Source organism: Squalius cephalus (genome assembly GCF_949319135.1).
Source record: "Squalius cephalus genome assembly, chromosome: 22".
In the NCBI taxonomy this organism is placed as follows: domain Eukaryota; kingdom Metazoa; phylum Chordata; class Actinopteri; order Cypriniformes; family Leuciscidae; genus Squalius; species Squalius cephalus.
Genome location: NC_137143.1, coordinates 5,845,628 through 5,871,976, shown reverse-complemented (window position 1 = coordinate 5,871,976; position 26,349 = coordinate 5,845,628).

The window sequence follows — 26,349 nt, the reverse complement described above, 5'->3', positions numbered from 1 at the left end:
ATTGACAATTTTTCACTCAAATGAATGATTCATTCACAAACATTTTTCATGAATGGACCAAGAAAAGCTAGGGTTCTCAGATTATTAGTGAATAACTCATAATGGTGCTGTCACCATTCATTGTAACTAGAAATAGAGTGATTATTAGTTTCTGCAAAAATGGGTTAAGAGTGAGTAAATAAAAGAGAAAATAATTAACTAATCAAAAGAACTTGAAAATAAATTGATGATAGTATGTCTATAGCATGTTTGCTATTAATATTAATAATAATTGTGGCAACGTGAGTAAATTCAGCAATAAGCTGCTACAGAAAAATCTTTTTTTTTTTTTTTTTCATCTCTCATATTTCAATTTTAGCACCTGCTGAGAGTAGTTGTAGTTATTCTTGCTATCAGAATCATAACCACTGGCTGTATTTCCCTGGTGACTGATAGTGCTAATGCAATATGGCATAATGTATTTCATGTCTAGATGGGGAAAAGGTCATATAAATGATATTAGTATGTCTTAAATTACATAATGTGATCTTTTCTACCCCTTTTAACTGTATTTGCCTCTAGGGGTGTTTAAATGAAGAATAGCAGGCAGATGTTTCTTGAGTTTTTGTAATAGCAAGAGGTCCATCTCATTTAACGTCCCTGCATTCTGTTTCCATCAACCTTTTCCCAAAGCGGAATAAGGGTCAGAGATACATGTTAAATTCCACATTTAATTTATAAATAGGTAAGAGAATAAATTGCTTTTTGATATTTTCAATTTCCAAGCCAGCCAAAGTTGTTATTTCCATTTACACTTTGCTATTGTCTCTGAAAAAAAAAAAAAAAAAAAAAAAATATATATATATATATATATATATTTTTTTTTTTTTTTTTTTTTTTTTTTTTTTGCATAAGTGCCCAAGTGCATTTGGCATCATGCATGAAAGTCTAGTTCCCTTTCAGTCGGTCACGTTCTACGTTACGTCGACGTGCCGGCGTAATTGTGATCGCCTTGATAGACCAAATTACTTGAGTCCTCACATTAGACTTGCACTCTATCGTCCTGTTTGTGTAGCCGTGGCCATCCCTGGGTGCTTCAGCACTAGAGAGAGCAGTTTTTCCTGAAAGAGCAAACACGGTTTGACACTGCATCTTTTTCAAGACATCATTCAAACTGTGTGTTTCTGGATGCGGTCGTTTCCTATCCTCATATGACGGCCATGATCACTGTTTCACATGCCTGGGCTTAAGCGTGCTGAAACTGCGCTCGTGAGTGGTTTATGTTCTCTCTTGAGAGCATGACCACGTCAGCACATTGTTCGTCTTGCCTTTCTCATTAAGATTTAAGCGATCTGTATGCCGTGTGCCGTTGAGCAACCCAGCGTGTGTCGTTCAGCATTCTAGATGCACAGTCGAGACTCAAGTGCCTCAAACAAGGTGGATTCCCCTCGCCTATGCCCCGATAGTTCTTCTTCTGGTGCTCCAGAAAAGGGCTACTTCTGCGTATATCCAGCGTGACCGGAAAATTATAGTGAGGGCCTCCCCGCCCGGTAACCAATCCGTGTGGGCCCCTCACTCCTCTATCGCATCGCAAACATGTTGAGACTGTGTTTGTGCGTGGTTATATTCTCTTATGAGAACATGACCACGTCAGCACGTTGTTTGTCTTGCCGTGTGCTGTCGAGTTGATGGCCACATTCACTGTCTCACATGCCTGGCAGCTTCTAGATGGGTTTGCTGGTCATTCTCATGATGGACCTAGCATTTCATTCGGGGCTCCAGGGGAGGATTAGATGCCGATCGCTGCATCAAAGAGATGGCTGTTATGCTTTGGAAATGAAGATGATGCTGAGCTCCCACTATATGATGTGCGTGCTCATGCTGAATCAGATTCAGACTTGACAGTCATGCTTACTGGGCTTACGCTGGGGGTGCAGTGCAACGCATAATTGCCTTGCCCCACCCCTGTGCCTTCCCGGATGTGTGTGTAGAACTTTTTGCAGTATGGAAGCATTTTGGCGCCAATATGGCAAGCCATACAAACCAAAAGCTGCAGAAAAAAGTTTTTCCTCTCTCACTACCCTCAATGGTGGGGCGGCAGTGCTACTGCAGACCGCCTCTTCCCTGCATGTGACAGCCACCCTGCAAAAAAAAAAAAAAAAAAGCTGTGGAAGGCCAAACAGTCATAATGCATGAGGGTAGTTCTGAGTCAGGGTTGAGCTGCGCGTGGTGACTGACCGTGTTTAAAGTCACAGCGCTGGCCCTCGGCTAAACCTTGCAGAGGTGCGAGACATCACCAAAGTTCACTTTCTCAATGCTCCCATCTAACGAGGTGGCCTTGTTGGCGACACTGTTGGAGACTGTGCCCAGCGGTTCTCCGCAGTTCAGAAGCAGGCTGAGGTAGCCAAAAGCTTGCCCCGATGTGCTCCCTGAGTCACTGGTGGGCTTCCCCTCAGTCTGTTCGTTGCCAAGGGTGTCAGTCCCCTGCAAAAAAAAAAAAAAAAAACTCCGCCACAGCCAGCTCTACTGTGACGTTGAGCTTTCGCAGGAAGATGGCACCACCCGTCTCAGCAGCCCTGAGACGGGCGACCCAGAGTTGGATAGCTGATAACTTTAGTTGAATCATTCTGTTTTGCCATTGGCATCTCAGCCAGCGGTACCAAATACTCAGCAAAAGCAGCTTCTCTATCTCTGGGTCCCAAGAGAGTGAGGTTGGCAGTGTGCGACGCTATGCCTTGCCACCCTCAGCCCCCTTTTGCTTCGCCAGCGGCAACCTGACGCGTTCGAGGCCACGTCTATGCCATCTCACTCATCCCCTGCCGATCGGTGGAGTCAGGTTAGTGTTGCACCACACCATTTCTGCGCTTGCGTTCGAGGGACAGCATATCAGTACAAGGTCTTACCCTTCAGGCTGGCCCTGTCGCCATGTCTTTACGAAAGTTGCGGAGGCAGCCATTGCTCCCATGAGCAAGCGTGGTGTTCGTATCCTCAACTACCTCGACGACTGGCTCATCCTGGCCCAGTCGAGAGAGCAGTTGTGCGAACACAGGGACATAGTGCTCAGAACCTCAGCTGCTTAGGGCTTCGGGTCAACTGGAGAAATAGCAAACTCACCCCCGGGCAGAGGATCGGCTTTTATCGGTATTCCTCTGAGGAAGGAGCTTTCTCAGAGACGGGGCACCCTATGGCACCCGCGTCCAGACCTCTGGAAACACCATGTCTGGTCCCTGGACGGGACGCAGAGGTTCTAGGTGACCTACCTCAAGTGGTGGTAGACACCATCACTTCCACTAGAGCCCCCTCTATGAGGTGCCTCTATGCGTTGAAGTGGAACCTGTTCGTTTAGTGGTATTCTTCTCACCAGGAGAACCCCCGAACTTACTCGATCAGGACAGTGCTTTCCTTCCTGCAAGCTGGGTTAGAGCAAAGGCCCCAGTCAGTTGGGGGTCTGAGAGTCTTGTGTAGGGTGCTGGATGTGGCAGCAACCGTGGTGTTTTCCATAGGGATCCCAATTACGTCGGCACATCGACGTAACGTTGAATGTGACAGACTGAAAGGGAATGTCTTGGTTATGTATGTAACCCTCGTTCCCTGAAAGAGGGAAAGGGAGACGTTACGTCCTGTGTGTGACGTACCTGCTGCTCATTATATGCTCGCACTGCAAGCAGAGCAGCTGATGCAATTATTGCATGCCAATGTGCATTGGCTCGTTTTAATACTCTCGAAGTAGATTGATCTCTCAAGGTGATCCCAATTACGTCAGCACGTCAGCACGTCAACGTAACGTCTCCCGTTCCCTCCTTCAGGGAACGAGGGTTACATACGTAACCGAGACGTTTTGTGATCATTGTTAAAAACTGACGTGTATTTATTTTACTGCATTTGTATGCTATAGAATTGACCTGTGGAAGGAATTTGTTTAATTTGGTTTATGTCCCTGCTTAAAAACTGTATACACGTATATATATATATGGTGAAAACTGACAAACAATTACATCTTTCTATCATGCTGGCTAATCAGCTAATGGCAGGCACATTAACTGTGAGGATGGGGGCTTGTTATTAACAGACAGCTCATGCTGAGCTATGGTTAATTGAAGAAGGCTAGTAAAAATAGGAAAAAATGGACCTTCGCAATTATGATATACCATATTGCTGACACACTGAGCTCATGACAGCCGCTAATGGGGAATGATTCCTGCTGTTTTAATGCCAGGCCATTTCTAAGAAGATCTGTGACACCTCTTATAAATAAAGGTAAGTGTATGTTTGTGCAGTACCTTGCATCAACACCCTTTTTTCCTGTATGGGAGTTCTTGAATTGACTAGTTTTGAATTGAATAGTTCTTCAGAGAAAATAATAATAATAATAATAATAATAATAATAATAATAATAATAATAAGATTTTAAAAAGTATTTTTTTTTTTCCAAGTCAGTGTATATCATGCTTCTTTGAAGAACCAGTATGCATAGGTTTTCTGAAAAAGCAGAGAATAAAAAGTTGTTTACTTTTAAAAGATTATTATTTGACATCAGCCTGTAGGCCTATAGTTCAGTCATTAAACTCTATAGAGGGTGCAGGCTGATAGATCCTTTACATGTCTTCATATGAAGTCTTCATAAAGTATGTTATTTAATATATTATCTCAAATAGTTGTTTGCAATGAGGTGACTCATTCCATGTAAATGTTTTTTTGTTACGCTACTGATATAACTGGAGATGTCATCTTTTCATGTGTATTTTTTCAATGATGAGAAATTTACTGTGTGTACCTTTTAACATAATTTTGGTTTTAAAATGCCAGCAAATATTTTAATAAAATGAGTTTTTTGTATTGAATAGCAGTCTTTGTTTAATAGTTATTTTAACATTCAATTTATTCAGTGCCATTTATGCCCCCTCTTAAAACTGCATATGAACTTGGAACACAGAATGCTAACATCTCTCTCACCGCTGTGTTTATACAGACAAAAACAAAGGCCAAAACAGACGTGAGTGCACTTCTTGTGCTTTATAAAGAATGCTTGTTAAGAACCTACTCTGCCCTTTCGCGGTTTCACTCATGAATTTCCTCACGTTTCATGCATAGATTTTCTGTCGTAAAGAGCTATGGGAGCCAGAAAAGTTGTGTTTGAAACGGCGTTCCTCTCTGCCTTGCCTCTCCCTGGCAGAATCAATCACAACTCAGTCTGTGCATCAGTCATGTTTCATAGATTTGCCAATAGTTTTGCCAGCTCCTCAGGAGAAGCGAGGGAAAGTGCAGAAACCTGCCAGCTGTCTTTAAACTGTTAGCTGTCGTTTGCATTGGCGGCAGTACCACCAGGAGGCTGATAAATCTGATTCACTGGGCCACACAGGTGGCATTTATATTAATAAGAACAGGTCTTTTGAGATGTGTGGGAGATTCATTATCCATTATCTGAGGAGAAGGGTGTACACAGGGGATAAACAAGGTGTTGTACAGTGTTAATTCTTTAACAACATTATTATCATAAAGGAGATGTTGTAGTTCCTCTCATCCTGCAGCACCAAAATGTTGCTCTTATGAAATTCTCATCTTAGTTTGAAGGGTTCCTTCATTGACTTTCATATTAACCCTAAACACTTATTTTAAAAATTGAGCAACTTACAATACACATTTTTCATATACAAACAGAAATTAGAACAACATTTTCAACAATTATAACTGTGGTGGACATTTATACAGTAGCAGTTTCAGTTTCATAAGTCACCTTTATTTTTATAGCGCTTTATTCAATACAGATAGTTTCAAAGCAGCTATGAACAGGAAAATAATGATTCAATGATGCAAACATAGTTTAATTCAGCTGTAAAGCAGCTCTAAAAAAAAAAAAAAAAAAGTGTCATTGTGCAGTTGAAGTCAATTAAGTGTTGACTCAGCTCTATTATAAAGATCATCAATTATTAAATATCAGCTAAAAAGCAACTCTGCAGAAAACAGTGATGTCATCGTCCAGCTCAGTTCAGTTTTCATCAAATAGTGTCAGCACAGTCAGATCAATAATATTGTTGAATTTGAAGTGTCCTCAACTAAGCAAGCCAGAGGCGACAGTGGCAAGGAACCCAAACTCCATCAGGTGACAGAATGGAGGAAAAAGCTCTTGGGAGAAACCAGGCTCGGTCTGTGGACAGTTCTCCTCTGGCTAAAGAAAAAACATGGTTTGATTATGATTCAGGCTGCATCAAAAGTCAGAAGCTGGATTGTGGTTTGGGCTCATTTAAAATATTTCATTCAGTTCCTTCTGCTTGAAGATCGATTCGTCACGCCGATATGGATCCAAAGCTGGCGACCGGGTCTGTGTGGAGGACCTGTCTCGTGGTCTTTGCTGAGGATCTGTGCTGATGGCTGTCGTGTCGATAAGGCCTTTACAGAGGATTGTCTAGTAGACACGGTCTTTGCTGACATTCAGCTGTGTTGTGGTCGTGTCTAGGTGCAGGTCCACCATAGATATGACCTGGATCCGGCTGACTATCTTGGGATAAGGATGTGACAGACAGACCAATATTAGTGTAGATGTCATTCTTCTTACGATGTAACAAGTACATCGGATGTTGTGGGAAGTGTCCCTGGTTCCGGTTGACCTGATTTATGCAGCCTAAGAATCATTTAACTGATTTGAATTCTAGAAATGATAATATGTTATGTGTATGCCTATAGAGATGTGTTTTTAGTCTAGATTAAAACTGGCATATGCCCGGTTTCACAGACAAGGCTTAAACTATAGTCCCAGACCAAAATGCATGTTAAATGAGTGCAACTTGCACTGACAAAACTTAAAATATGTCAGTGCCATTGTTTTGTCTCAAGATGCACAGCAGTAATGTTTTGTTTAAGGCACATTTAAAAAAAACTACTTGAACTAAGGCCTAATCCTGGCTTAATCTAAGCACTGTTTGTGGAACCAGGCCATTGTGTGTCAGTTTCAAATGAAACTATACCAGTTAGTTTTTTTCAAAAAATATTAAAATAAATTGAAAAAAAAAAATGTTATTGCTCTTCTATTACACATCTTACTCAATTTCTTCTACTGCTTTTTCCTTAATTCCTTTATTTATTAATTTATTTACCTTTACTATAGTGTTTGAGCACAGTTCATTTGTTTGGGGAATTATAGCTCTCAAACTATTGTTGAACGCAACACTCCTTTTCCTGATTTGTATGTCCTGTGAGTTTAATTAGCTGTTTTGCATGACAACACCAATTCAGACTATCACCTCGCATCAATGACAAATGATTTTTTTGCAATCGGAAACCGGTGCGGGATGCTAGCCAAGGGAGTAAAACATGGCATAGAAACTCATTTCAAGTTGCTATGTGTCATTTTGTTAATGACAACGCCTCTCTTCCCAACTGAAACTATCATTACAGAGGGGAATTCATATTTCAGTCATCTGACAATTCAATTGACAGCTCATCTGGAGAGATCTGAAAGAAAACTCAGGCTTATTGCTTCCGTAGCATGTACCGGCACACTGGCATAGAGGAACATTTGGAGGTTTGTGAGCGATATGGACACGTTGAGCATGCCTGGGACCATGGTGTGACGGATATATATGAAGGCAGCGTAGAGGGCTGAGCGTGTTTAAGGTAGCGAGTGTGGAGGCTTAGCCAGCATGCAGGGCCAATGACACAGTTATCATGAAGATGAATGCTGGCCTGCACCTTAGTTCCAAGCTAGGCTTCTCCTTAGAGAAGCGTGAAAACTATAGATCTGGATGCAGCACGCAAGAGCACGCAGCATCATGCGCTTGCATACAAAGCAGATTCGCTGGATAATGCTCTCAAAATCAGTGAAAATGATCTTCTTCCTTTAGTTTTAGCTGGTTGTTATTTAGCTAAATTTCTACACTGTAAATGCCTGAATAAGCACACTAGAATAACATTATGTTCCTGATGAAGAGGTGCTACACAAAAGCACATATTGCCTGGTAATGGGAGGGAAGGTTAGCAGGTGTCTTGCTGCGCTGAGTGAAGCAAAAGTGATTTGTACAGGTTGCTGCTTTGTGCTGACCACCCACCAAGGTCCAGTCCCAATCAAACCCTCTACCAGCAGCAAACCAGGCTCCTTATTGACTTGACTGAATTGATCTAGAATGTCAGTCTCGTCAGGAGGTCAGCATTTAAATTAACGCTAAGATGCTTTTTTTTGATTTGCTAATTTTCAATCAAGTAAAATAATCTTCTGTCTGAAGGCACTAGGACTATTAGGTCTATGCTAGTATTAGAAAGAACAAAAGGTAACACTTTATTTTGATGGTTCCTATTGAGCAGTATGCTGACTACAAGTAACTTTTCAACTACTTGTCAACTAACTCTCATTAGAGTGTTAGTAGACTGTCTGCTTAATATCTGCTAACTCATCATTGTGATGGTTCCCCAAGAGACATTCTACTGACTTTACAAGTAGTAAAGTAACTTTACAAATAGTAAAGTAGTAAAGTAACTTTACAAATACATGTCAACTAACCCTAACCCTACCAATAGGGTTACGACTAATACTCTACTAACACTCTAATGAGAGTTAGTAGACATGTAGGTGCAACGTTTCTTATAGTCAACACCATCAGAATAAAGTGAAACCGAAAGGAAAAATAATAATTCATTAGTTAACATTAGTTAATGTATTAACTAGCATGAACTAACCATGAGCAATCCATTTGTTACTGTATTTGTTCATCTTTGTTACCGTTAGTTAATAAAAATACATGTTCATTGTTAGTTCATGTTATGGTGCATTCTATTATTTATCAGTGTCGGAGTTCCGACTAGGAAGGCAGACGTTGCCTAGCAACATGCACCAACGCGCCCCCTTTCCTCGGATTTCCCAGCTCGGAAGTCAGACAACCGTGAGGACACCGAGCAAGATTTCCGTTACGGAATCCAAGATGGCTGCGCCCTGTGTGACTTGTAAGTATGAATTGTTTTCATTGTTTTTGGACCGCTTTGGTTGTTTAAATGACGATTTTAATCACTCGTATTACTGCAATACCTTACTGTGTCCGTATCACTGCCTGTGGGTATGGGAATCGGTCTTGTTGTGAGTGCAATATTGAATGAAGCCTTGTTTCAAATGGGTGTTACTAACGTGGCTAGCGTTGCTAACAGAAGATAAACTAAAACATAGCAGATACTTTTGGAGCGCCTGGTACCAGTGCTACCATAGGAACAGCTTTCCGGGTGACATCCATGTTTTTTCTCTGACTCGGACGCGTAAAACATACCAGAACGCTTGAAGTGTGGAAGTGACGTCATATCCGAGGACCGAGTCGGTTCGTTGACAATAATAGAACACACCATTAGTTCACAGTGCATTAAGACATAATTTCCGCATTTCTGCAGAAGAAGATCAACGCCTACTTTTTTATCGCAACTTTGGCCCCACCCACTGGCGTGTTAGTGAGATGACGAGGAGAGAAGAGAGATACGATCATCGGACTACAAATAACATTACCTTCCAAAGGATCCTAATGCTAGGAATGTGGTTATTTATTTTCAACAATGTGAATATCTCAGTTGAGCATTATTTATTTGTATTCAGTACATTTCACTGTGGATTCTTTGGTAAAACAGTCGCAATTTCGGTGCAGGCTTTGCAAACAGACTTTTACGATATGGCCTTGACATTGGTGCAGCAACATGTAACTGTGTTCATTCTAATGCCTGATCTGTGATCAGTGATTTCTGATATATAATGATTCATGTACAGTCAGATGTTTTTGTCTATATGTCAGTAAATCAAACCAGTGACTAAACAGTCAACTTCGCATTGTTTTTTCTTAGTAGGATGAAAATAATCTGTTATTTAAACTGTGATTAAAATATATATGTATAGAAAGCGATCGAAGAAGCTCCCTTTACAATCGATGGAGCTGTCAATCATACAACGCAAGTTTATCAGCGACTGAGTTGTGGACTCTCGCCAAAACTCCCGTTATAACAAAGTCTCTTTTATCTATAGTCTTTGGTTATAATCAACTAATTTCTTATTTACATTGTGTTTGCATTGTTAGTTATGATGAAAGCATTCGTTAGTGTGCAGAAATCGAGTTGCAATGACGAGATCACTGCATGCTTAAATTTTCACGATTAGTTAACCTTGAGAGCTGTAATAGTAAAAATGTGCTTTAATTTTTTTTCGAGACAGAGTTCCACATGTAATACTTAGCTATTTCATATGCAAAGATGTTAGCCAATCACAGCAGTGGGCTTTAACACTGAAGTCTCTCAGCAGACACGCCCCTTCAAACAGAGCGTTCAAATCAGAGGGCTAAAATCAATGTAGGAAAAATGCCTTTTAATTCTAAATTATGAAAAATTTTGATTTAAAAATCATACTAACATTATAAGTGCAGTTAAAATTTGAGTTAAAGACATGGAATCATTTGAAATACAGCACCAGAAATCACAGAACAGAACTTGTAACAGAACTGGTACAAAGTGATCTTATATATATGTATTTTTAAATGTGTTGATCTATGTGTGCTAAAACCACACTATGCGAGAATACATAGCCTACTGATGAGATCACACTGGTCTTAACACGTGCTAACCAGGCCATGGCATCACGATTCACAAGTCAAAATAACTTTCATCTGTTTGAAGGCATTAAGTTCATAATGTAATGAGGTGTTCAAGTACATTGAAGAAGTAATTTCTTGGTATGATAATGCTGGAAAAAAAGCATTTTTAATTCTGATTTAAAAGTGAAGAAAACTGGAAAATGCCAAAGAGAAGGACTGGCAGCAACTGATCTACTATGTATAAATGTATTAATTGGTTACATATTGTGCACCAAGGCAGTTGAGAGCTGTAAAACATATGATTCATATTTTGAATTCAAGTGGTGAGAGGTCGTTAGCCAATTCCCCATGTCTATAAAAAAACATAATTTAGAGTGTTATCCCAATTATAACTCTGTGGAATTCATAATTTAAAACGTGTTACAAATTAAACTTGATGGAAAGGAATGTGGAGTGTTGCTTTAATTTGATTTGATTTGATTAACATCACAGTAGGTACTATGTGCATATTTAGATGCTTTTCATGAGTGTACATTTATTGATTGGACTCAGATCGTCTTAGAAGTTTACCTCCCAGGCTCTCGGCGGGTGAACTTTCCTTTGAATTATTCATTTATTTATCTGTGTTTCCGCTAGTGTTCCACAGAACAAAGAACATGCATGAACACGTACCTCAGATTTGCCTCCGGTTTGTCATGCTTGTCCTCAGCCGCTCACCACCTCTCTGCAGCCAACGGGACATCGGTGGCAACCATCAAATAGGAGCATTGACAAAAAGATAACAGAGCTGAGAGGCCCAGCTAGCAGGTTGGGGATAAGACGGGTGATGATCTGTCTAAAATATTGTTCCAGCGAACATCGGACTATTCCACCAATGGTGCGTGTCAATAGCTTTTGGTCTCGCCGCTGTCAGATCGGCAACCGTGGCGACCTGTGTCTGATTCCTGCTCGCTGCAATCAGGAAAACAACAGGTGGCTTTGTCTCACAGGTGAACCCACAACCTGTCAGAGGAACAGATGGAAATTCATAAACAATACACTTGACTCAAAGCCATCCTGAGGGGAATTCTTCCTAAAGAAAATCTGCAATCCCTTGTTTCACCTATCACAAAAAAACGTATACAAATGCAAAGAGGTGTTTTCTGTAATCAGGGTCGTGAGAGACCCCAGAGGAAAAGTGTATTGCTAAGAGATTGATCTTTCTTTGCTCAGCATATTTTATGGATTTGTCATTTGTCAAGTTTGTCATTTCTGTGCGACTAGCATCACTGCAAAGAATAATTACTACTTTCAAACAGGTTTTCAAATCAAAATACTCCCCCTGAATGTTCACATACATTCGGCAATCCTTCAGCCTGGACTAGTGAACCACCCTTACAGTATAAAAAAAATGAGGTCATTTTTTGCCCCAGCACTGATGAAAGGCTAAAATTTAAATATATATAGCTTACACATAAGCTGAACTCATTTGAATAAAAGGCCACTATTCACTAGGGGTGTAACGATACCCTCACGTCAAGATTCGATACATATGACGATATTGAACTCATGATACAATATTATTGTGATAGTCTAAGACATATGCTAAAAGGTTTACAAAAAATGTACTGTTGATTAAAATGTTAAATTTAGTTGTTACATTCAAATTATTATTGAATGGGTTTGGATTTGGTGCTGGTAACCCAATGCACAGGACAATGGTGACACCAGAATAAAAATATTCATGATTCTAAAGCTGAAAATACATAATTATTTTAGACGAATATGCTTGCACTCCGTCACTGACTAGATATATTTAAAATAATGTAGGCCACTTTTTACTGGTAACATGAGACATTTGGCATTATCTGGACCCACAAATATTCCCCCATTGCATTATACATTATATTCAACATTATATATAGTAGTTTAATGTAGTACTGACGACTGTCAACTAGATTTTTTTCTCACAGTAATTTTCATTTTGGGTGAACTATGCACAATACAGATTTTCACTATCCACGATACATATTGTTGTATTTTTGTATTGCAATTGTGACACGATAATTGTTACACCCCTGCTATTCACCATAATATTCACTATATTTCATTATGTCCCATATATCAATGACCGAATGCAACATACATTTGTATACAGGCATCTACAAGAGCAATCCAAAACAGAGTAGAACAAATAGTAGCCTGTAGCCTAGAAATCTAGACGCACCCTAGCGGCAGCAAAATGTATTTTACAGCCAGGGTAGTCTAGCAACTCTCCATTGACTTTCCAGCTGCAAAAACCTAAATTGGGTCAGGCCAATCACGTCGTGTATAGAGTAGGCGGGGCGGGCTTAACATAATGACGACAGAGTTGCGACGGTTCCCTGCTACTTGAAAACAAAGAATGGCAACTTGGAGTTAAGTTTTTCTTTGAGAAAAGAGCAAAGAACGGCACTTAAGTCATTCTTAAGAAAGGAAGATGTGTTCGTAGTTTTGCCGGCCAGACATGGACTATCAACTAGCTCCGCTGTTGGGAAAACGCTCTGGTTGGTTGAAGCGCTGTCCTATTGCGTGCAGAGGGAATTTGAAAGACAGCCGTTTATCCCGCCCCTCGGATTGAGCCGTGTCTATGGTGAGTTGCCAGACCTAACATCTTGATGTAGGTCTGGCTTGCCAGGCTAAGTAGCCTGTACATTTCTGTAAATACCCTTGTAATATATCCAGATCTCATAGGTAATATGCCTTGTCAGTTTTATTTTGTTTGAGCAAATAACTCTGACCATGAACGCAGCAAGGCATTCACGCAAATCATCCATGTGTTTACTGAGAGGTGAGTTAATTTGTTCTTTCTAAACATCACCTCATCTCGTGTGCTGTTTCCGCTCTCTAGGGTCCTCAGTATGGGAACATTTTTACCACGTTTTCCTGCCGTGTGGAGCGATGTACAAATGTAAGTACGGCCCGATGTAGAAACAGGGGTAAATAGTTTTTAATTGGCAAGTGCGAACAGTGTCTCTGGGGCTTGCCGAATGACAGATAAATCGTCTGTCTCTCACTTTTAGCTTAAAACGGTCCCTCTGCGATTAGACCATCTGCTTTAGGTTACGCTACAAGTCGCTTAAACACTCTTTATAAAATGATTTAAAGACGCAGCTGAAACGTTGAGCGGAAGGAGCGAAACCACAGAAGAACTCAGCTTCTGAGCTATAATGAACAATGGCCAGCTGTTAAATGCATTGATGTAGAGTCGCAATTGCCAAAGAGTGTTGGGGACAACATGACGATTCTGAAAATAATGATCATTCAGGCAAATGATTACAGCAGTAAACCATGAGGCTCACTGAACCTTTAAAGAAACAGTTCACCCAAAAATAAAAACTGTCATTATTTACTGTACACACACTCATGTTGTTCCAAAACCTGCTGTTATTTTCTCTGTGGAAGACCAAAGTAGATGTTTTTTAACAATTGTTTGGCAGCTATTATAATATGATATGGTTAAAAAACAACTCAGTGACCACCACACTGACTAATGTGAAGCTCCAAAAAGGATGAAAATAAATGTCTTAAGCCCTATTCGGACGGGTAAACAACTTTTCAGTTACAATTCTTTTCATGATTCCATGTACCAATTTGGAAAGGACTAATATAACTGTGTTTATTACAGAGATGGGAGTTTGTGTTTTCTAGATGTGGGTGTTACAGATCTGCTGTGCTTGCATGAATCATGTATGACATGTATGAAATCTTGACAAATGTCTTACTTGACACTGATATTAAAATGGCCAGTCTTCGCAATTTCCGCGATTTGGCTCGGTTTATTCATTTTATAATGTTATTTCTCTGTCGGATTTCAATACGTATTGAAATGAAAGTATGCTTAAGATTGGTGCCTAAACGGTAGCTCAGGTAGGTCAAAAAACACATGAGGGGAAGCTTTAGTAAAATACAACATCAGCAATCACAGACATTTGCATTCAGACGGGATTAGATTTCTTAGAGGACGGTTGAGTTTGCCGAAAAACAGTAGGTCATTTGCTCTGGAATTTTTACTGAGGTTGTGTGAGAAAATTGCAGACATGATTAAAGACTCAAATCACACACTGAATCAAACCATCAGAGAGAGAAAACAATTTAGGAATACGGGTCAATAGCTTTTATTCAGATCTTTGAATTTATTTAAAAAATGCAATTCATACATACACGATTGTACACAGGGGTATATATATATATATATATATATATATATATATATATATAAATTATGGTAAATTATCAATATAGAATATTCAGTTTTGAGTGAACTATCCCTTTAACGGTACTTAGCACTTGTTGTTTACAGTTCTCAATAGATAGACCTTGAAATGTTAAATGACAAACCATTCACCGTGGAATACTGTGCCCTATAGTGGTGTTCTTGTCTAAAAATATTCTTTGCCTGTGGTAGCACATAGCCCCGTCTCCAAAAAAAAAAAAAAAACAGTGGTTCCTGTCGCTGGGCTCCATGGCTGTCCATCTGGGAGGCAGCCTGCATACACTTCTAAATGAGAAAGTTGGGTCTGATCGTCCAGCCATGACAAAAATAGATTACTCTGGGGAAAAAGAGAGGGGAGAGACCAACAGAATGAGTGTGTGTATGTGTTTGTGTGCGTGTGCGTGTGTGTGTGTGTGTGTGTGTGTGCGTGCGTGTGTGTGTGTGTGTGTGTGTGTTATTGGATCGATTGACATAAGGTAGACAGTCGACTTGTAGAATGTGAATGTGTCTTGTTTGAAGAGCTGCAAAAAAGGTAAAACAAACATCAACATACAGTAAGTGTGCAGCTATAAAAATTCTCAACAAATCAGATTTTGAGCTGCGGGTTTGAGAAACATTCATCAAGAAATATCAAGCTCCTCACTAGAAAAAATAAATAAATAAAAAAAAACCTTTAAAATGTCAATTGTCCCACAGCATTGGTATTAAATTAGAGAGCAAAACATTATTTTGGTTTTATAACTTTCTCCTAAAATACAAGTGATCTATAGAATATAATAATACAGTTTTTCTCAGTCGCTTTGGTGCATTTCTCACATCACTATTTACACAACATTTAGTCATTTGTGCACATCATAGTAGCAGTTTCTCATTCCTTCCAACAAATTGCAAATGCTTTTGGACATGCATCAATTGCTTTCATACAACTCTCTGCTGTTTTATAACATTATCATTTGCTTATGTCATGTCAGTCAAAATTAACTATACTTGTGAATGCTGAATAGTCATTCCATTGCTTGAGTCATTACATACAAAAATGTTGAACTAGTTGTCAAAATCTGTCAAGCAAATTTTACACATTTTTTAAAAATAACATTTTCTTGAAAATGTCTCCTAAGTTGAACAATTTCTCTCCGGTGAATCTCAGCTTTCACTGATGAGGAACGTTTGGATATGCATGAATGATTACAGTACTATGTATGTTGTATGTTCAGTTCCAATATGTACTGCAATATTGTTTACAGTTGTGCACAGCTCTACCCAAAGGGAGTTTATGTTTGTTGTAAATAAGGGTGTATTTTTTCTTTTGCACAATGCTGTGAACAAATTAGAATTGCAAAGAGCATATGCAGTAAAAATGTGAAACATACATATTCAGTGTCTTGTACTCAGTTACCTCACTAAATACAGTAATGTGTAACTTTACTGTATTTTTCAAATGGCTGTGCAAATAGTATATAGTTCTGTCTTGAGCATTTTCAGGTAGTGTCACCAAGATCTGACTTTTTTTGCATTGGAAAACATTTACAGAGTAAACTGTCATAATGAAAACATGACAAAGCCATTTGACTATCTTGTTCATAAACAATGGTGTCAGGACTTTTCATCTTGATGACACTGACACTTTCATTGACATGAATACTTGCTTTTGAGGAATGAGCTATCCATTTTGAGCAAGTGACACGCTTTTGCAGGTTATCAACTAGGTTTTGCAGTTTGTACTAATTGTTTTGAGAACTGCACTAACTGTTGTGCAAATGTAAATAGTGATGTGAGAAATGCACCAAAGCGACTGAGAAAAACTGTAATAAAAAACTGTATTACCAGAGCAACCTCTGAGAAAAATGATTTTTAATCTGACCAACTTTTCTGACTCAGCCCCTTCTTTTTCTTGAGAGAGTTAAAGTGCACAAACAGAGATCAGGGCAAGCAGTAAAAATAAATACTTGTTTTTTCTCTTTTTCTTTTTTTACAGTGGAGTTTGCTGCATTAACTTTTAAAACCATTAACTATTTTGGCCTCATGGCATTAAAATGGAAAGCAACAGAGAGTACAAGACCAAATGGTTGGTCAATAGCACTTAGGTTTGAAATCAGGTAAAGGTGTAAATGTCAGAATCTTAAAAACCCACTTCATGTTTTACTCACCAGGAGCTTGTGTGATAACGCTGATGTACGTCAGAGACGTGGCCAGCTAAAAAACACAAGGTATACAGAATTCCATTTACAAGGACCAGCGACACAGTCTCGCATGCATCTTTTCGCATGCTACTCGCAAACATTGCTTTTAATAAATGTGCCAGGGTTACTATGGAAACAAAAGCTGTCCATTAAAGAAAGAGCCCATTGTGTCTGGGGGGGAAAATATAGCTGTTTTTGCTGCTTAAACATCTAGGACACACAACAGTTGAAAATAACCCGGGCATTATGCAATTTCCCTGGAAAACTTATGAAAGGCATCTGATTATATACTTCCTGATATCAAAATACCGTGCCTAACCACATTTTTAAATTTCCTGGCAACGAGTCTGTACTGCAATTGAGTAAGGTGTTGTGGATGACACCCAGGGTGTTACTATGCCCTGGCCACAATGCTAGCATGTTGCTACATGTTTGCTTACTGGCCCTGGCCCAAATCTTTGTATGATGTGAATGGAGTATTGGTTTGGGTCCTTCTTTCAGTATAAATGTGCAGTCATATTCATTGTTTGGCAAACTTTCACATGCAAAATCCAGTCATTTTGACGGATCTGCATTGACCAGCAGAAAGCTGCATGGTTTGAAAGTGATTACATGAAATTTGGCTACTGTGACCACACCTGTTTTTTTGTTTGTTTTTTTCCGTCTATACAGTGAAAATATGAAGTCCAATCACTTAGAAAAGAAAAAGCTCATCTCCTCTCTAGGGATGTGTCCTATGTTGACCTTAAGGGCAATAATGACTTAAAAACAATATCAATGACAATACTAATTTGATTTCTGCATAAAGATCATTTTTTTGTACCTGGTACCAATTATAAAGGGATATATTATGAATCTATCTAAAATTACACAATGGTTAGTGTGTGAAGCTAATGACTAAAGTGTGAAGTTCATGAATGAAAATACACATGTTGTGCTTTCAAGTTAAATTGTATGGTCACTTTGTAAGTATACTATGCATACTATGAAATTAATGATGCCTAGTACCAATTTCATTTCACATTTATTTGTATAGTGCTTTTCACAATACATATCGTTTCAAAGTAGCTTCACGGAAAATGCATGAGTCCACAATACAATTTAAAGTGATCTGTTATGAGAGGTGTGTATTTCAGAAATGTACATAAAAAATCATGCAATGTAATAATTTAAACAATGTATTCATTTAAGGCAGAAACAGTAAGGTCATTGAAGTAAATAATACATATTGTTAACAATATGATAACAATCTCTCTTGATAACGTGAGTAATACCGTTGTACCACTAAATTAATGGGTTTAATAACTTTTTTCAAAGTAAAGCGAATTACTTGTAAAGTTTCACTTTCTTCCGCCTGTCTTTTACCAAACAAGTTATATATGCATATCTAACTAACTAGTTGATAAATCACACCTCTCAAAGAGTTTCACAGGTTTTGCGTAGTGACATAGCGTGTTCATTACTCATCTTTAAATTGACTGCTTTGAGGCATTCAGTAATAAGGAAATATGATCGTTTCCTCCTTCCATTCCCTGAATATCATCTCTAATTACATTTCTGCTCCATGTCTGTGTTAAATGAATGCTCTCTACCATTGCCTCTTCATTTCTGTTAGCATTCCAGAAAGTTCGAACACACGGGGATAGAGGCTCAGATTACTGCTTTTAGGTGTATGTATAAACAACCACGAAGATTGGTATTCATTTCACTTTGCCGGTGTTTGCAGAGGAAACAAGCTTTTCTTCCAAATGGCTGCTTTCGAGTACTCTATTGATCACCTCTGAAGATGACTGCTGCATGACAATGTCACAGATTCACAAAAAGTGAGACGAGGAGAGAAAATTAGGCCATTTTGAGCAGTTAGTGTATTTTTTTATATATATATATATATATATTTGTGATGAAAATGCCGCTCTGCAACGTGGATGAAATCATGTGAAGTACTCTGATTTTGGGTTTTGATAAACAAAAGTTGAATAGATTTCGTTGAGAAACAAATATGTAAATGTTGCCATGAATCAAAAGAGTTTATGAATTTTCAGTCGCTCCTATTGGCACCTGTCTTTTCATCGCAATTTCAGTTTGGGTCATAACAGAGATCAAAGAAAGGACGTAAATGAAGATCTGAGGAGGGATGCTGTTAGATTAGCATCTTCGGTACCAACCTCCTTTGCACAGGTGAAATGCAGTTAATTAAAAATCAGTCTATCTTGGCTCCATTCACAGTGCTTCTGACATCTTCATCTTAAAAAAAAGAGGATGGAAATGTGACTGCTATACATAAACCCATCCTTGCATGTGTTTAAACCACAGAATATAAACAATAAATGCTATACAAAAAGTAAGAGAAAATGAAATATAATCTCTACAATGTACAATAAATAATTAACAGTTTACCAAATAACTGGCAGTATTTTCAGTTTACACTAATGCCTGCTATAGCGCACCTTTTGGCAATGTTGAGAATTCAACGTGCTTTCACTGTTTTATCATTTATTTATGGAAGGAAAACTCAGCAACATGAGAGAGCAGGATCCAAATGCATATGTTTAATAAACTATACAATAACAAGAGTAACAGAAACATGGAAAACATGGCAAACAGAACCCTCAAGTAAGCTCACTTACAAAACATAAATAGACAAGACCATGGGAGGAACATGGGAAACACATGCGCTGCATCTGAATATGCCTACTTGCATATTATATAGTATGCACGGTATGCCAAAAGAGTAATGTGTCCAAATTCGTTTTATTCGAAAAAAAGATAGATGGTCATGTATTCATGGAGAGGAGTTGTAAATGGCAATGATGCTATGCAACTGATGCTGATGGGACACATGGCAGTGACAACATGACAGGTGTAGTACATCCGAATTTCATTCATACTACCCATATTCATATATAAAAAACAGTGCGATGTAAGTTTCAAACCAAATAAAATGTAATTTAAAACTTTAAAAAACTTTTTACATTAGATAAATACATTAGATAACATGAACTAACAATGAACAATACTTCTAGCATTATTAATATCAGTCAATGTTAATTCACTAATATATGTTTTAGCAAATGCATTTATTAATGTTAACAATTGTTATAATAACATATTTCGTCCGTAAAGTTATCTACGGTGCTGCTGTATTTTTTACAGGAATTCTCTGGTAACCACAGCTGCCAGAGTTTTCCCGTAAAAACAACAGTTTTTTTTTTACAGTGAAATAAAACCTTATTGTAAAAAGTGTTACCGAAATATCTAGTTCAGTCATGAAACTCTAGATCAGGTGTCAGCATCTATGACACGCTGAGGGATAATCACAGAAGTGCACACAGTGTGTGACTATGAGGAAAGATTTACTCAAAATGTATGCAAGTTCGAGAGACTTAAGTTAAATACATATACCTCTTTAGCTATTGTCACGTGCCAGTTATTATCCCTCCATAGGTTGCCAACCGCTGGTCTAGGATGCAGGCTGATAGGTCCTTTACATGTAATCTGCTAGCAATCACATCATTTACATGGAACAAGCTGATTGGCCTCCTCTGAGATTGTTTCAGTGTCTGCTGTAAGCTGGTCCTTCCTCTTGCTTTCAGAGTTCCTCTGAAACCCTCCACCTCCCTCAGCTCCACCTGCCTAGATATTCAACAGGATTTATGTATGTATAATCATACAGCAGCAGCATCACATCAGTGACTCTGTGTATCTATTGGCAATAGCAAATCTATACTTTTAGTCAATACGAATAGGCTACATTAACAGTGTCTATTAACATGCTAAAGTTAATCCCGAGAGTTGTCGTGATTAATATAAATTAGCTGATGTAAAAAATTACTAAAACTAAAATTATATATATATTAAACATGTACTTACTATAGTAATAAAGATAAAGTTAACACTTTAGTTTAGGGTCCATATTACTAGGGTATTGACTGTTTATTACTACTTATAAAGCACATTACATGACTTATTATGCATGGCCATATTCTACACTCCTTAATTCTACCCGATACCAAAACTTAACAATTACCTTATTAACTATTAATAAACAGTAATTAGGAGTTCATTGAGGCAAAGTTGTAGTTAATAGTTAGTTAATACAGAGAATTGGACCCTAATCTAAAGTGTGACCACAATAAATTATGCATATTAAATGTAACTAACCCTAAACCAAACCGTAAGCCTAGTTCCATCGTAAGTACATGTTAATTAATATTACTCAGTATGTAATTGTATAATTACACTGTAACATAAAATAAAGTGTAACTAAAATAACTTATAAAAATGGCAGAAGCGCATAATAAAATGGCCAAACCCTAAACTAAAATTAAAAATTATATTTTTATATATATAAAATACGCCTTACACTCATTCTTTTATCCCTAAAATGAGTGAGTTAAAAGCTTAGAATAAGTAGCAGAAAGACAGATAAATAGAGGAAGGACAGCAGAATAGGTATTGATGAGCATAAATTAGATTTAGGGAGGTTTGAGGCTAGTTACAGTTTTTTCCAATTGCTAACACACAATTTTGCAAAGTAGGCTGGTTTTATCAAAATACTTAACACAATTCACAAAACCACACACCCAAACTGCAAAATACCTAATATATTCTGTAAAATGAAGCAGTGCAACCAAAACTACATATAGCATTATCAAAATCAAACTTTTGCACGAAATGGCACGCACTTCATTCATATTACCCGATTTTTGTCTAACCAACACACTGTTGGGCATAATGAAAAGCATTCAAATTGTTCAATAAAAATAGTTCAAATTGCAGAAAATTCTTCAGATTGTTCACATGCACAGAAATATTTGCAGATACACACACATGCTGTTGAAACATATATATATATATATATATATATATATATAATTTTTTTTTTTTTTTTTTTTTTTTCACCAAACAAGTCAGTGCAACATATGCACAGCAGATACATTTACATTGGACTGAACAAAAATATGCTCACAAAAAAACAGTAAACTGAAAAAGATTGAAGAGTTAACAATTAACCATTGAGGTGTTTGGCCAGGTGGCACATATTGGCCAATTAGCTCATGTAGTGTCATTTTGAATGGCAGTGTTTTGAAATGGCAAACATGTGACTTTATGACAGATTGTTGTGTCTTATGCAGAGAACCGTGTTCAGTGTATTTAAAAAGTGCCATTTTGAATTGCAAAATGTGTTTAAAGCAGAAAATGTGTTTAGACTTTTAGAGACTTGAGAAGAGGTTTTGCTCTCTGTGTGTCAGTTTAAATAATTGTCATGTCATTTTAGTGTGCTAGCAATTGGCAAAAACTGTAAAAACCAAAATAAGGCTTTTGAAATTGTGTTACCTTAAAGCAGGGTTCACCAATCTCGGTCCTGGAGGGCCGCTGTCCTGCAGAGTTTAGCTCCAACCAGCTCCAACACACCTGTTTGAAAGTTTCTAGTATGCCTAATGAGACCTTGATTAGCTGGTTCAGGTGTGTTTAATTGGGGTTGGAGCTAAACTCTGCAGGACAGCGGCCCTCCAGGACCGAGATTGGTGAACCCTGCCTTAAAGTATAATTTTTATTTTATAGATTCATTTTGGGCTTATAAAAATTTGACTGTTTACATTTTGCCTATTTAACGGTTCCTCTAGTGACAACCTACCACACATAGTGTGACAACATGTCCCGCTAAAGGTCAAGGTGTGTTCAATGAACTGTATCTCTTTTTTTCTTTTTTCTTTTTCTTTTACTGACAGTGGAAATGTTCAGTAGCTTCATCTAGCCACATTCTCTCCAATACTTATCTTGTCTCATCTTGTCTCTCCTGCGCCAGGTTTGATTTTACAGTCAAAACATCTGTCAGGTGATCCACAACCACACTTCGCCACATGTCCACCCCCACTCTAAAGCAAATGCTCTGGCAGGTCCTTCCTATGAACGCGACCCAGCATCCATTATACGACAGGATTCATCACAGCCCTCCCAAACAACATTGACACTGACACACAGAGTATGAAATGCAATAACAGCAGCCAGGTGTATCTCTCTCTCTCTCTCTCTCTCTCTCTCTCTCTGTGTGTGTGTGTGTGTGTGTGTGTGTGTGTGTGTGTGTGTGTGTGTGTGTGTGTGTGTGTGTGTGTGTAGAGAAAAAGGAATGTGACATTCATCCAAAACCCTACTTAGAAACCCTACTTTACATATTCACTTTACACATGCACATCATTTCCACAGCACTACGCATATATTCCTCGCATCCTCTCTATAACAGACGCCAATATGTAATTTCGTAACCCCCCGTCTTTTTTTTTTTTTTTGACGGCTGTAAGTTGTACCACCAGCAGCTGTAGTAATATGTTAAGCAAATGCTTCTTTCTTCAAAATGGTGGTTTGTGGCAGACAGCTCCATTTGGCTGATAGTTTCTCCCAGCTTGGGTCCTGGTCCGCGTTTATCATTCATCCTCGCTCTCAGCGCGTAAACGACACCACGTCAGTTCTCGTTCCCTCATATCTTTTACACCCCACGCAATCAATATGAGTTAAATCTCTAATTTAATATTTTCGTCCCCCCAACGTGATCTGTGTTGTTCTTTAAATAACGTCCCTTTTGTATGTGATCTGATTAGAGATGACAACCCTTCTCGGATTGTTTGTTGTTGACATTAAATTTTGTGTCAAACTGCATGATATTTTGACATAAAATTATGACCTTTGTTAGATGTCTGTCAGTATAAGATTGTCTACATTAAAGAAAAGGAAAAGTATTTTAAAAATCTCTCTCACACACACTCACACGTTCAAAATTGTACGATTTTTTTTGTATAACTTTTTACTTGATGTTATATATTTATATACAGTATCTCACAAAAGTGAGTAAACTTTTAATGGCTGTATGGCTGTACGTTGAGTTATTTTCAGAGGACAGTAAATATATACTGCTATACAAGTAGCACATTGACTACTCTAAAATATATCCAAGTTTAACTTCCATAGTATTGTCCCTTGAGAAGATATACTAAAATGTTTGCTGAAATGTGAGGGGTGTACTCAATTTTGTGAGATACTGTATATATTTCATACTTTTATTTAGATAATGAGGGATCCCCCAATAAAGAGTGTTTAGATATATCAGGGTTCACCAATCTCGGTCCTGGAGGGCCGCTGTCCTGCAGAGTTTAGCTCCAACCCCAATTAAACACACCTGAACCAGCTCATCAAGGTCTCACTAGGCATACTAGAAACTTCCAAACAGGTGTGTTGGAGCTGGTTGGAGCTAAACTCTGCAGGACAGCGGCCCTCCAGGACCGAGATTGGTGAACCCTGAGATATATGTTTGAAGGTGAGAAACATTTTACAAATACCATGAATTATTAATTCATAGTTATCAATATGTTTTGGAAAGTTGCACCAGATGAGATTTGGGACGTCTTCCTTTACACTCACCTAAAGTTTTATTAGGAACACCATACTAATACTGTGTTTGACCCCCTTTCGCCTTCAGAACTGCCTTAATTCTACGTGGCATTGATTCAACAAGGTGCTGAAAGCATTCTTTAGAAATGTTGGCCCATATTGATTAGGATAGCATCTTGCAGTTGATGGAGATTTGTGGGATGCACATCCAGGGCACGAAGCTCCCGTTCCACCACATCCCAAAGATGCTCTATTGGGTTGAGATCTGGTGACTGTGGGGGCCATTTTAGTACAGTGAACTCATTGTCATGTTCAAGAAACCAATTTGAAATGATTTGAGCTTTGTGACATGGTGCATTATCCTGCTGGAAGTAGCCATCAGAGGATGGGTACATGGTGGTCATAAAGGGATGGACATGGTCAGAAACAATGCTCAGGTAGGCCGTGGCATTTAAACGATGCCCAATTGGCACTAAGGGGCCTAAAGTGTGCCAAGAAAACATCCCCCACACCATTATACCACCACCACCAGCCTGCACAGTGGTAACAAGGCATGATGGATCCATGTTCTCATTCTGTTTACGCCAAATTCTGACTCTACCATCTGAATGTCTCAACAGAAATCGAGACTCATCAGACCAGGCAACATTTTTCCAGTCTTCAACTGTCCAATTTTGGTGAGCTCGTGCAAATTGTAGCCTCTTTTTCCTATTTGGAGTGGAGATGAGTGGTACCCGGTGGGGTCTTCTGCTGTTGTAGCCCATCCGCCTCAAGGTTGTGCGTGTTGTGGCTTCACAAATGCTTTGCTGCATACCTCGGTTGTAACGAGTGGTTATTTCAGTCAAAGTTGCTCTTCTATCAGCTTGAATCAGTCGGCCCATTCTCCTCTGACCTCTAGCATCAACAAGGCATTTTCACCCACAGGACTGCCGCATACTGGATGTTTTTCCCTTTTCACACCATTCTTTGTAAACCCTAGAAATGGTTGTGCGTGAAAATCCCAGTAACTGAGCAGATTGTGAAATACTCAGATTGTGAAATACCTGTCTGGCACCAACAACCATGCCACGCTCAAAATTGCTTAAATCACCTTTCTTTCCCATTCTGATATTCAGTTTGGAGTTCAGGAGATTGTCTTGACCAGGACCACACCCCTAAATGCATTGAAGCAACTGCCATGTGATTGGTTGATTAGATAATTGGATTAATGAGAAATTGAACAGGTGTTCCTAATAATCCTTTAGGTGAGTGTACATCCACATAAACTTTAATGATATCCCATTCTTAATCTGTAGGGTTTAATATGGAGTTGACCCACTCTTTGCAGCTATAACAGCTTCAACTCTTCTGGGAAGGCTTTACAAAAGGTTTAGAGTTTAGTGTGTTTATGGGAATTTTTTCACTATTCTTCTAGAAGCGCATTTGTGAGGTCAGACACTAATGTTGGAAGAGAAGGCCTGGATTCCGCAGTCTCGGCTCTAATTCATCCCAAAGGTGTTCTATCGGGTTAAGATCAGGACTCTGTGCAGGCCAATCAAGTTCCTCCACACCAAACTTGCTCATCCATGTCTTTTTGGCTGAAATTGTTCAAAATATCTTGCTATGCTGAAGCATTAAGAGTTCCTTTCACTGGAACTAAGGGGCCAAGCCAAACCTCTGAAAAACAACATGTAACGCAGTTAGATGTTATGGGAAGAAGGAGGTGGGAACCGGCGAACATTTAAAGACTTTAACCCATTTGTGGCCAAATTTTTCTGAATGGTTTCATGCATATAATCCTGTTAATGTTGTCCTATGTGAACATGTTCTGCATTTATTTTCCACAGGTTTTTTTTTTTTTTTTTCTTTCTTGAAAATCATATTTGAATGTGCGGCAACTATAGTTGCCGGTGGGCAAATATGTTGTATGCACCCCCTCAATGCAAAATATAAATAGGAGGAGAACATTTGGCATTTATCTCAAAATAACTGCTTTCAACAGATCAATCTTTATTCATAAACAAATTTATTATGTATAAAAACTGCA